The sequence below is a fragment of the Heterocephalus glaber genome, unplaced genomic scaffold (assembly GCF_053883595.1).
Source record: "Heterocephalus glaber isolate CG9 unplaced genomic scaffold, H.glaber_assembly_v1.0 deba00001444, whole genome shotgun sequence".
Lineage (NCBI taxonomy): Eukaryota > Metazoa > Chordata > Mammalia > Rodentia > Bathyergidae > Heterocephalus > Heterocephalus glaber.
In genome coordinates, this window is record NW_028258297.1 from 11,570,993 (window position 1) to 11,584,991 (window position 13,999).

The 13,999-nt window shown below is 41.8% G+C and overlaps 1 pseudogene; it reads right to left on the minus strand.

Annotated features, from left to right (window-relative positions):
* Positions 1 to 4,077: 4,077 nt before the first annotated feature.
* LOC101725777 (nicotinamide phosphoribosyltransferase pseudogene) lies at positions 4,078 to 11,013 on the minus strand (annotated as a pseudogene).
* Between the last annotated feature and the right edge of the window lie 2,986 nt (positions 11,014 to 13,999).

Consider the following 13,999-nt stretch of genomic DNA (forward strand, 5'->3'; position numbering starts at 1 on the left):
GTCTGACTGGGGCTGAGCACAGGTGTGTTCCCCAACCAGCAGCTGGGATCTAGAGCTAAGAAGCAGCATGTGAGCTGGATTAAGATAAAAAGGGCCTGCATGCAGTTCGATAGAGACTGAGTATGACAGGGACCGTGAACTAAGCATCTGTGCCTTGCCATGGCCTTCTGCCTGCTGTTCCTCCCTTGGAGCCTGCTGACCATGTACTGAATCTCTTGAAACTATGGGATAAATGAAATTCCTCCTCTTTTATGCTGTATGTTTTGGGTATTGTATCCAAAGAATGGGAAAGTTAATACTAAAAATTGTTAACAAGAATGGAGTCATCAATGTGACAGTACCTGACTATGTGGTTCAGAAGCCCTTGGAAGTGATTTTTTGGAGGGGGAAGAAGATTGAAAAGATTTGGTGAAATAGGCTATGGAAGCCTTAGAATTCTGTAACAAGAATATGATTGGTGGTTCTGGTAAGAATGGAATGCTAAAAAGAAAAAAAATGGAAAGCTGCCAAGCATCTAGACAGTAAAGGCCAGTTTCATGAGGTTTAATATGGGAACAAGGACTAGAAACCATGTGTGATGCAATCTGGAAAAATGTTTGTATACATTTTACTTATGTCTGAGACTTTGGGGAGAATGGAATTAAGGACAATGGAACAATGAATCTGCAGAGGAAATTTCAAGACAGCTCAATATTCAGGTGTGCATACTGCTATTGCTTTTATCAGATTTAGAATGAAAATTGTGGGGAATTGGTGTAACAGAAGAAACCATGTTGAAAGCTGAGGGTGAAGGAGGTGTGGTTGCTAAAGAAATTAGTGGGATTAAAGAGAAATTAAGTACTTTGTACAGGGAGAAAGATGCCTTGAGGGGACCTCAGAAATCAGCAAGACCCCACCCATTACAATCTCAAAGGTGTCAAACTGTAAACCACTCACCTGAGAAGAGAGCCACTGTGACCCTCTTCTAGAAAGTCTACTGACAGAATTGGGTCTCCAGTACTCATTTCACTGCAGTCATCCATTGAGCCCTCAAAGGCTGCTGATCTCGTGTTTCATGAGGGCCTGACTACTGCCCATGGTAGTGGCAGAGCTTGTCCTCATCCACATGTCACTGGTTTTACTGTCCTGCAGAATGTAATAATTATGTTGTCAGGGAGGCTTCTACCAAGATTTCAAGGGAAGGATTGGAAGCCCAAGCAAGTGCCCGTGAGAGCCTGACAGACAAATGTGTGAAGCTCTGGGAATAAAGTGAAATGAACAATGGAAACTTCAGAAATGTGTAGATGTCAAGAATGTGGACTATCTGCCAAAGAAAGCAGGAGGCCATATGTGGTGCCAGCCCAAGGGAGAGGCCCAATGGGCTACAACTGACAGGTCAAGAGAGGCCATCCAAGGCCCTGAGAATTCACATTTTACCACTATGTGCCATTGATGTGGAAGTTTAGGACTTTGTGATCACCTTTGCCTTGCTTTACTGTGATTCTTTTCTATTCCTTATTCTTCTCTTCTGGAATTAAGATACTTAACCTGCGCCTCTGTACCTTGGGTTTGTGTAACTTGATTTTGAGATTTTCAGAGGTTGACAGCTAAAAGTTTGCCTTGAGTCTCAGAGGAGACAAGGACTTTGGCTTCTGAAAAATGCTGGAACTGTTGAGACATTGGAGAAGGGACTACTGTGATTTTGGTGGTACAGAAGATAGTTGTAACATGTCAGAATTATGACCTTGTGTTTATTTTGGGATTAAGTGTGGTTTAGAGAGATAGACCAGGGTGGGAAGTTGCCAAGGGATGGAAATTATTGTTTAATCTTGACTGTGGCCACTTGACTTACTTGAGTGTCATCTGACACATTGGTGGAGTACACTTCTGGATGTATCTGAGTGGGTCATGGATACAGTATGTGAGAACTACTCTGATATTGCAGCCCTTCGTCTCTGGTGCTTCTCCCATGCTCTGTTTCCCAGACATCATGAACTAAGAAGTTTTGGCACTTCTGCCATTCTGTTCTTGCCTTGGGGCCTGCTGACCATGTACTGCATCTTCTGAACTTGTGAGCCAAATTGAATCTCTTCTCTTTGAAGTTGTGGATGTTATTGTGCCCTCAAAATAGGAAAGCTGACTAATAATATTTCTCTACTGACATTTGTGCCTATGTTGGGATGAATATCTGTTACATTTTATGTAAGGGTCTTCATAGTGTACAGACTCCCCAGTACCACTTAGAGAAACAGAAACAAATTGCAGTGTCTCTGATACAACAAAAACATAGCAGAAGAGAAAATACAGTAAAAGAGTACTAAGGTCAACAAGTATGCTACCAATAACAATAGAAAATAATGTTGAGGAAGGGGATCTGGGAGGAGTTGGAGAAAGGAAAGAAGGGAAAGGAAAAAATATGAGAAAAGGAAAAAATGGAAACAAAGTCTTTGTAAATAGGGAGGGGTGGAGGGGTTGAAGGGAAGGCAGGGGAATGGGGAAAAAATAAGAACCAAGATATATCAGGTAAAGGTACAAATTCCCAATGATGAATGTCATCATATTGTATACCTAAAATGTACCAATAAACTTAATGAATTTTTAAAAAAGAAAATAAAGTTGAAAAACTGTGAACTAAAAGTTTACATATTAATACTGGAAAATGTAACAATAGTATACCCAACATATAACAAAAAATAGAAGAGTCAAGCAAAGAAAAAAAGGAAGAAGGAAAAAAATTTTTAAATTACAGAAAGATGAGAAAATGGAGGAGGAAAAAAGATTAAAATCCAATTAAAAATTTTTATAAATAAATAAAATTAGGTAAAAATAGGCAAAAATATAAAATCAAACCTAATGTAAACACACAGAAAAAAGAAAAAAGAATGAAAAATAACAACTCTAAAATATGTCTTCATGCTGAGCTGGTTCTATTAGAAAAGTTTCTTTCCAGAACCTCTGGTATTGGATTTTATCTGATATTGTCAACTGTACTCTGTCTCATTGTACTTTTTTTTTTTTACAATTTAATATCCAATTTAATTTTTTAAAAACTTAATGAAAAACATAACAGAATCAAAACATTTAAAATAAGTACACTCACTACCCAGTCCAGTTAATTCATTTAAGTCATACCAACCATAGAATATGAAAAATAAATTCAGAAGTATAATTACTTTAAAATACACTACTTCCACTTTTGTCAGTATTTTACATTTATGTGTATATTCTGTAGTGGAAGCAGAATTTCTCTCTAAAAATCTTGAGGTGCATAATAGAGCCACGGGCAATATCTAACATATAAAACTGTAGTACAGGCCTTTCAGATTTGGCATTTCACTTGTACAATACAATGGCCAAAGTACATAATTGTACAGTGTTTAGACATTCTAGTAAGAACCATTATTTTCTTAGATGTAGAATGGTCAATACATATTCTACGAGGGCCAGTGAGGTTAGTAATTCCACAGGGTAAGTCCTGACATAATTTTAATTGTACAATAACACAAACAACTTTGTTAAGGCCATGCTTTCTTTGCTGATTAATGGACAAAAGGCAATGTAATGTATTTTCAAGTATTCTCTTAAAAGTCTGTGCTCATGAAAATCATGAAAAGTTGCAAAGACTATTAAATCACTGAAAGTTTAAATATATCTTACACAATCTTGTTTGTACAAAAATACAAGTTAAATATGAACATAAACCAATCATGATAATTTTATACAAATCTGTTTTATATGATCTTTAGTTATATATGAAAGTTTCTTGGTTCTGTTACTTGTGAAAAGATCAATACCAGATTGAGTTACTATCTATGGGCAAAGGGCCCTAAAAAGCTTACTTTAGCACTAATTTTCGTCAATGGTTATGTATTGCCTAATTTGAGATCACCTAAACACTGGAAAAAAAAGAAAAAGAGGGCAGTTATATTCATTCATAAACCAACAAATAGTTTGGCTGTAATGTATCATAAAACACAAAGAAAGCCCACACAGCTGTACAATACACATTATGTACTACATACTCTCACTCGGGTGCACTTATGCGCACGCACGCATTCACAGGGCAAAGCCTAATGAGGCACTGCTTCCAGTTCTATATTCAGGCGCTCCTTCCATTCTTGAAGACAGTATGGAGAAGATTCTGACCATATTCCTCAAGGTCTCCTTCTCCTTCCTCAAGTGTAACAAAATTCCCTGCTGGTGTCCTATGTAATGATAACCAGCCCTTTTTGAACTTTTTGTTGGGATCGGCAACTGGGTCCTTGAAGACATTAATCCCCAGGCCATTGCTGACAATATAGCTGCACTTGAAGGAACAATTCAGGAGATCTCTGGTGAACTTCTGTAGCAAAGCTCCACCAGAGCCAAAGGCAACATTTTCAATGCTCCACTTTTTTGTTTTCGGCCTTCTACAATCTCTTGTAGGGTTTTAATATCTACTCCATCCCCTTAAATAACTCTAAGATAAGGTGGCAGCAACTTGTAGCCTTTTGAGTTCTCAGTAACAGGAAATTTCTTACCTAAAATATCTAAAGCGTTTAATACAGTATCAAGAGGATTTCCAGAACCAGGTCTGATTATTAGTGGTGCCTCAGTACTTCTTGACAATATTAAATGTCTTAGATCTTTACCCCATATTTTCTCACTTGCATTATAAATATCATAGCTATCACTGACCACAGATACAGGCACTAATGAAAACTGTTTTACTATATGTTCAAAAGCATCTTTTTCATGGTCTTTCCCTCAATCTGTTATCATACTGTGTTCTGCTGCTGGAACAGAATAGCCTGAAACAGGATCTTTTGTGCCATAGTATTTTTTAATTAGAGCAATTCCTGCTACTGTATCTGTTCTTTTGAAGTCAACCAAATGAGCAGATCCCCATATGCCAGCAGTCTTTTGGGAAGAGACTCCTCTGTAGCCAAAATCGTGTAACTTGTATTCCAGACCATCTAAGTTACCAGAAATTTCTAACAAATATTTGGCCGATATTTTCTTCTGCTCTCTAGAATTTGTGGCCACTGTGATTGGATACCAGGATTGAACAATAGTCTCAATCCAATTTGTAATCCAGTAGCACTCTGGATCAGTGTTTTCCACTGTGAAGAGAACATTTCCTCTGAGAATGACAGAGCCCAGAGGAATGGCCTTTATTTCTATAGGGAGATGCCCACTGTATTTCTCAAGAATGCACTTCCATCCCTTTTCATTAAAGACATCATCCTGGAAATGTTCTTTGTACACCTCTTTGGCTTCCTGGATTTTCTCTTTGGTCACCACATTACTTTGGAGTTTTCACTCTTCTTTTCACAGCATTCAAAGTAGGAATAAACTTTGCTTGTGTTGGATGGATATTGTTTTTTAAAAATAATTTTATTGGTACATTTAAGGTATACAATATAATGACATTCATCTTTGGAAATTTGCACCTTTACATAATCCATCTTGGTTCTTATTTTTTCCCCTTCCCCTGCCCTCCCTTCAACCCCTCCACCCCTCCCTATCTATAAAGACTTTGTTTCCATTTTTTGCCTTTCTCATATTAATTCCATCCCCTTCTTTCTTTTCCCCTACCCCTCCCAATTCCCCCTCCCTTGTGGTCCTTTTCTTCCTATTTCACATTATCCGTTATATCTTTTTGTCCTTATTTACACTTTCAGTTTCTCTCACTAGAGAAACTATTCAGTGTTTACACATGTGTCTCCTATTTATTTCACTTAAGAGTATCACCTCAATGTGCATCCATTTAGCTATAAATATCTCTAGTTTCTCATTCTTTATGGCTAATACTCCATTTTATTTTTTGAAAAACCCCACATTTTCTTTATCCAGTCTCCAGTTGATGGGCAATTGGGTTGCTTCCAAGTTTTAGCTATCACGAATTGTGCTGCTATGAACATGGGTACACATATATCGCTGTAGTATGATTCTTTTAATTATTTGGGGAAGATACCCAGCAGGGGAATAGCTGGGTTAAATGGGACTTCCAGTCCTAGTTCTTTGAGGTATCTCCACACTGATTTCCACAGTGGTTGCACCAGTCTACACTCCCACCAGCAGTGAAGCAGGGTTCCTCTTTCCCCACAGCCCCACAAGCATTTGTTATTGGTTGGTTTCTTGATAGCAGCCATTCTTTCTGTAATGAGGTGGAATCTCAGCATTGTTTTCATCTGAATCTCTCAAATGACTAGTAATGTTGAACATTTTTTCATATGTTTATTTGCTATTTCTACTTCTTTGTCTGAGAAATGTCTGTTCATTTCAGGTGCCCATTTTTGGATTGGGTCTTTAAATTTGGGAGGTCTGATTTTTTTAAGTTCTTTATAGATTTGAGATAATAGACCTTTGTCTGAGGGACTGCTGGTGAAAATTTTTTCCCACATGGTGGGTTGTCTCTTCATGCTGTTGGTAGTTTCTCTTGCTGTGCAGAAGCTTTTTAGTAAGAAGAGATCCCACTTGTTGATTGTTTGTGCTAGTTCACGGGCAACTGAGGTTTTGTTCATAAAATCTTTTCCACGCCAATGACTTCAAGAGTTCTACCTAACCTCTCTTCCAGACAGTTTAGTGTTTCTGTTTTAATATTTAGCTCTTTAATCCATTTCTATTTTAGTTTAGTGCATGGTGAGAGATATAGGTCTAGTTTTAATCTTTGGCTAGTTGAAACCCAGTTTTTCCAGCACCATTTATTAAAGAGGCTATCTTTCCTCTAGCGAGGGTGTTTGGCTCCTTTGTCAAAGATGAGGTGGCTGAGTGTGTCTGGAATTGTTACTGCATCTTCTAATCTGTTCCACTGGTCCTCAGGTCTGTTTCTTTTCCAGTACCATGCTGTTTTTATCACAGTAGCTTCATAGTATAGTTTCAAGTTGGAGATTGTGATAACCCCTACACAAAAAACAGACTCACTGAGAGAGAAATAGGGCAATCAATTCCTTTCACAATACCATTCAAAAAACTGAAATACCTAGGAATCAACCTAACCAAAAAAAAAAAAAAAATCAAAGACCTCTACTCTGAAAACTATAGCACTCTGAAAAAAAAAATTGAAGAGGATATCAAAAATGGAAAGACATCCCTTGCTCCTGGGTAGGACGAAACAACATAGTGAAAATGGCCATACTTCCCAAGCTGCTATATAGATTCAATGCAATTCCAGTTGAAATCACAGCAGCATACTTCACAGACCTGGATAAAACAATCCAAAAGTTCATTTGGAACAAGAAGAGATCTAGAATGGGTGGATATTGTTTATTGTCAGTAACCTTGTAGGAGCAGTTGGTGGCCAGGAGGATGTTGAACTCACTGCGTGCCACAGGGTTCCCCAGTGAGGCTGAGAGGAAGGAGAAAAATGGGCTTCACTGCTCTCCATTGCTTAAGTCACTGCTAGGTCTGAGGAGGAGGGAGAGGGGGAAATGGAGCTGGGGAGGGGCCAGGGAGCTCATTGTACTTTAGAATGCAGAGGATCTCTCCCCGCCCCCTTTGCTTTCCTTCAGCATACCTGGAGCCAATGCTGTCCCAAATAAGCACCCGAATCATTCCAGAAGCCCCACTGTCTGGCCACTGGAGAGTGTAACTAATGTCCAGGCAGATTTGTATCTCTGTATGTGTTTGAGACTGGACGCAAAGAGGGGACTGGCTTATATGCTACAGGGGGCCACTTAGGGGAAACAAGCCACCTGCTACCCAATATCACAACACTTTAAGATTCCACCCTCAGAAAACCCCTTTAAGATTCTCTCCATCAGAAAGTGGAGGTCTCTCACTGTCCAAAACATAGGGGAGTGCTTCCAAACACACATCCTCCGGGGATCCAATTTGCCATTGTGCAACCTTCTCAGTAGGTCTGCAACGGACTCCTCCCTTCTCTGGGACAATCACTCGTGGTCATCTTACACCACATCAAAGATGCAGTGTGTTTCCAGGATTTTTGAAATGCACTCCTTCCATGACTTATGATCCACAGAATTGTTCAAAAGATAAGCACTCCATCTCAAAATAGTCTTGGTCAGAGTCCTATTAAGTATCTTGATAGTGCTTCAATGGGTATCATCTCCAAAGTTAGCCTACCTTGCAAAAGTTACTCTCCCTTGCATACGGAGTCCTTATTAGACTAAATCTCCACATTGTATAAAATGCTTGCCATGGGGCTAGGACTCTCAATCTGCTATTTAATACTGGGGATTGCAGACCTTTCTGGCCTTATCTTATGCTTGAGGAGACATGTCCCCCCTTCCTCTGCCTTTAAAACAAGTAGCACAGCAGCATCTCCTAAGTAACTCTCACATTTCCCCTCTCATTCTTCCCACACATCTTTTTCAGAGATGTTCCAGAAAGGGGCTGTACTGCTACAGTTGTCCCTTGGGCCTACAGATGTCTGATATGTGACTGGAAAGGGTTGAAATGCTTAAAATCTCTGACCCTTATGGTGTCTGTCTCATTTGTTGCCTTAATCTTTAGGTCAGATTCTACCCATATCTACTTGTGAACATGTAGATCATTTGGGAAAGATTTGGTACAGAGCTATAATCCAGAGTTAATTTCCACAAGGCTTGCTTAGCATTTGAAGGTTAAGATTGCCTAGCACCCCTCATGGCAGGAAATGTCAGACCATGAAGTAAGAAAAATGGTTGCACCTCATTTCCTGGAAGATCTCTGTCTATTTCTAGGAAGAACAGGATATTCCTCTTCTTTATTAGTCTGTCTGTCTTCCTCATGATTCCAATCCTGTATCTGTGATTCCACACATCTCAATCATTCAGTGGTTGATTTGCCTGCAAAGCTCCTATTTCTCCATTGCAGGCAACTGAATCAAATATTTTCTCCTCCCCAGAACTCAATTGTCAGGTTTTGGTGATTCAGTACAATGAGCACCCAGATGTGGGTTCAGAAAGACAGTGCCTGTGAAACCCTGTTCTAATCAACAAGAAACAGGGCAAATCTCTGAGCTGCTCCTAGCAGACTTGTTGTTAGAAGGGTCAGGTCTGACAGGACAGGAGGCTGCCCTTTCCACCCTCTTCCTGCTTTGAATGCTACATGACCCTGGGGATTACACTGTATTTTGGGACTCTGAGACATGAGATCATGAGCCAACTCAGAGAGCTTGAGGGAGGGCAGACAGAAAGAGCAGGGACTTTTGTCACTCTGCACATGTATAAGTAGCCTGCTCCCTGGCTCTCTTCCTTGCTTGTCACACTTGGCCTTGGTCCCACTCTTGTCTCAGACTTCAGCCAGGTGCTGACACGGGGTAGTGCTGCCTCCTGTCTGACTGGCCACTGTGGCTGAGCCTGAGGCTGCTCGAGTCCTAGAAAGGCTGTTGGTGAGAGGAAAAGAGAGGGGTTGGGAGGAAGCCTAGATGGCACCTTCGCAGCCCTGCCCCTGGCCCCTGAATGACCAAGATAAGGAGTCATCCTTTCCCTATCAGCTGTGGGCTGAGCCATCTACCAGAAGCAGAGCAGACACCATGAGCACTCTCCTGTCTGCGGGGCACTTGGCTTGGGCAGGAATGTAAGATGTTAAGACATCCTCCTCCTGAGGGTTCAAGGGAAAAGGAACACTTTTGTATGGTGGGTGGAAAGGTAAACTGGTGTGACCACCATGGAAATCAATATGAAGTTTTCTCAAAACTGAAAAATGAAGAATTCCATTTGACCAAGTTACTGCCCTTCTAGTTAACCTCCTGAGAGAGTTAAAATCACCATCTTACAGTGATATGTGCATAACCATACTTACAGGAACACAATTCTTAATAGCTAAACCTTGGGAGCAGCCTGTATGTCCACAAACCAATGAGTGGATAAAGACAATGTGGTATTTCCACAGAATAGCGTACACCATGTCATAATGAAGGATAAATTTTAGTCATCTGTAGGAAAATGGCTGTAGCTTGAGACCATAATGTTAATTGAAATAACTAAGATGCACAAGCTTATAACTCACATGGTTCCATTTTGAGAATCACCAGTTATAAATAAAGAGCAAAACAAAGGCTAGATAGTAGGAAGTAGGGAGATAGAACTTTCTCAAATGGAAGGGAATCAAGAGATGCAGGGAGTAGGGACAGGGGAGAGGGACAGCGGACGAAAAGGGAATTAAGATGCACTATGCACCATCTACACAGAGGGAGTGTAAAAATTATGTACTGCAAATGGATGCAATAAAAAATGAAGTAAAACAAGATTTTTGAAATGTCACAATTAAACAGAAGTGCTTTGGTCATTGTCTGTTTCCCAGCTCCTTAGGGGGAGTTCAGTGAACCCCTCGGTCCTCTTTACACCCTGCCCCCACGTGGACCTAGCGGCCATGGCACACCCTGCTCCTCCTGACACCCCCTGTAGAGGGTGGGTGTTTGGCATTGTATCTGCCCCATCTGGATTAAAGGTGTCCACTTTTCCCCGCGTGGAATTACTCTGTTTCTCCAACTCAATCCATGTGCTTCCCCTCGATATCTCAGTATTAGACTCCCAGCTTTTCAGGGACAGCAACTGCAAAACCTGTTTGTATCAAGTCTCACCCCTCCCTGGTCCTGTGAGAAACGCTTTCCTTGGTATAGGCCATTAGATTTCTTCTTAACTGACAGGTTTGTAATAATCCAACTGAGATTCTTTTTATTTCCTTGAGGATGACAGGGACAGCACAGGTGCTGAGATGGGACATCCTCCCCGACTGTTCACTGAAGCAGCACAATGCTCCTGAGAGCCACAGCTCAGTGGGTGAAGCTGGCACAACGAACTGACCAGACCCCCATTGCCACTGTGTGCTAGGGCAGGGCGCCCTCAGGACCCCATGGCCAGATTTCTGAGAAGTCACCCTCAGCATGCTTTGTTTTGGAGGAAAGATGACATCCAAGAAGACAGAGAGGAGAGCTGGGCAGGATGATGTATCTCTGTCCAGCGATCCTCAGCTCACCCCGCTAGGAGCCCTGTGTGGCTTGCTCTCCTTGACACATCGGATCTGCTGCAGCGCCCAGTTTGGATCTGTGTGTAACGGAGAAAGGGTGGTGAAGAGGAAACAAGAATCCCAGCTCTGCAGCTCCATAGTGTCCACTCGCCTCACTTAAGAAGCCCAAACAGGGCCGGGGATTTTGTTCAGTGGTTTCACCGCCTGCTGTGCAAGCGCAAGGACCTGAGTTCGATCCCTGGTACCAAAAAAAAAAACAAAAAAAAAGAAGCCCGAATAGCAATAGAGCCTGCTTGGAGTGGAGGCTGAGGGGCAGTGTACAGAATACAGCAGTCTCTTTTCACCTGCATTGGACTCCACCTGGCTTCAGTCACGGCTACTGCAGCCACACTGTGTGAGCCCCTGTGTCCCCATGTGCTCACTGGGACCCAGATCCTGGCCTGGGGCTGAGCACCCTCTCAGCAAAGATTTGCTCCAGTGCATGGAAGGTTCTGGGTACAGATTGGAATAAAGACCATTGACAGTGAAAGTTGTTATGGGAGGATGTGTACTAATTCTTGCCATTTTGTTGTTTTCCTAATGTTTCTTTCCTGTTGTCTGTTTCTTTCCTTGTCTAGAGCTTATCAAATTATTCCTCTTCTGTTGGTAAGATTCCTTCAAGTATTTTCTGCCGTGCTGGTTTATGTGTCAGAAATTGTTTTAATTTCTACTTATTAGGAGAGGCTTTACTCCTTGGGTTTGGAAAAATGACTTTACCAGCTGTAATAATCTAGATAGGCATGTATATACTTTCAGTTTCATACTTTTGAAATACACGGTGTGTGCCATTTTGAGTGTTAGGGTTTCTACAGACAAGTGTGCAGTTATTCTGACGGGTTTGCCTCCATAAGTCTCTTGCTGTTTCACTCTTGCAGCTTTGCCTATTATTTCTCTCTTCTGTATTCTCAACATTTTAATTATAATGTGACACAGGAAGTTCTATCTTTTCTGGTCATTACTGGAGTTCTGAATGCCTTCTACACCTGGATGTTCACATCATTCCCAAGATTTGGCAAGTTTCCGGAGATCATTTTTACTGAATAGATTTCAAGCCATTAGTCTGACTCTTTGGGCCATCTTCTATGCCAAGAATTTGTAAGTTTGTGGTTTTTAAACATATCTCAGGGTTCTTGGTAGTTCAGTTCATATTTTCCTTTCCTAATAACGACTTCAGTGTGGTGACTCCTTAATCTTATCTCCCCAGCCAGAAATTCTGTTTAATGTTGACTCTGTGAGTTTTTGAGACATTCCACTAAACTGTTCTTTGATTTATTGCACTTTTCATTCCCACAGTATCTTTGGTTCTTCTTCAGAATCTCTATATATTTGTGGAATTGCTTCTTCACATCCTGCATTATTCTCCTTAATTCATTCAGCTTTCTTTTTGTAGCTTTAATTATTTTAAAACTCAGCCTTTGGAATTCTTTGCAGAACTTACATTTCAAGGGCAACGGGCACCCCTGAGGCTGGGGATGGGAAATGTAGACTGCTACAAACGCCAGTGAAGGTTGCCTGGGCATTTGTTGTTTTGGGTACCGGGGAAGGAACTCAGGACCTTGTGCTTTCCAGCAGGCAGTGGCACCACTGAGCTAAATTCCCGGCCCCTCCTGGGCCTTTGTGTTGGAAGCATTGCTTTGTTGAGTGGTCTCCTCAGGATGCTTTACAAGATTTGAGGGGTCTCCCAGCCTTCTTGCTCTCAAGCTTCCTTGGAGGTAGCACATAACACTGGGGAGGAGAAAGCTCCCTAGGGACTTAGGAAAAGCTTTCCAGGAAGAAGGTGTCAGGTGAGAAGCAGCTGAGCTGATTGCTGTCAGTCTGTCAGTGAACACCCTATGCCTGCTGCTGCAGCTGGGTGTTTACCTGTGCTGTCCCCTCCCCTGGAAACACCTGATTCTGGGTCCTGGAACAAGCAGTGTCATCCAATGTCAATCCTGGAAATGCAGATCGGGGACAAGGAACAAAAGTTTATTTATGTGTACGCTAAAGATGATGCAAAGCAGGATTCCCATTCTCATTGTATACACAGAGAGAAATGATACTTTTGCATTGGAGAAATTGGGGCTCAGACAGGAACAGCGACTGACAGATGGCAGTAAGCAGAAAGCTTGGGGGTGGAATTCAAGATTAACTGGCATCCCGGTTTTGACCTTACTGTGAAGACATACGCCTTTTGAAGACATATATTTTTGAAATACCCCCATGAATGGAAGTGCTCATGCCTGTATTCCCAGCGAGTGGGAGGTAAGGTGGGAGGATCAATGGGTCCCAGGAGTCTTAGACCAGACTGAGCCACAACAGAAGACCCTGACTTGCTAAGAAAACAAAAGAACAAAAACAGCAGCAACAACACACACAAAAGAACAACTCATGCAAAATAAAATGAAAGAAAGGAAAACATAATAGAAATTTGTGAGATTTGATAATTCTTCTCCATAATGTAACTGGGACGACTAAAATACTTTTTACAACCATACAATATTGAGTAAATCGATTTTGTGCACAGGATTCCTCCTGCTAGCGATGCAGGGTCTAAGCCTGGCAGCGGAGGGATTTCTTCACCCCGGTGAGGATGGTGCACCTACCCTCTGTTCACATCCCTGAGGTCTGTCCATGTCTTAGGGCACCTGGCTCCCCAGTGTCACCTCTGCCCTCACGCCAGTCCATTGGTTTAGCAGCAGTAGGTTTATCCCTAGGAATGCACCAGCCAGAGTCTCAAGGATCCCAGGCCTGCTGAAGGTCTTTGCTAATTCCTTTGCTCTTCACCATGACGCCACACAGCACAATGTGTTCTGAAAAGCTGGCGAAGAATTAAGGAGTGGACTTGGTCCAAAGCACCTGAGTGAAGGGGAGAAAACAAGACTGAAGGAAAACTAACACTGAGTAAGGGTCAAGGGGAATGGATGTCGCTGGAAATCCCTGCAGTGATGGTTCCTACTTACAACACTGATATTGCTGGGAGGGCGGTTTCATTTCTGTTTGCCAGTCAGACATTTTTTTTCCTTGAGATAACTGGGGTCAGTCCCTGCCTGTGTCAGCCATACACGGTGAGCAGGTGCACGGCACTGGGAGTGCAGGGCTGGTGCCC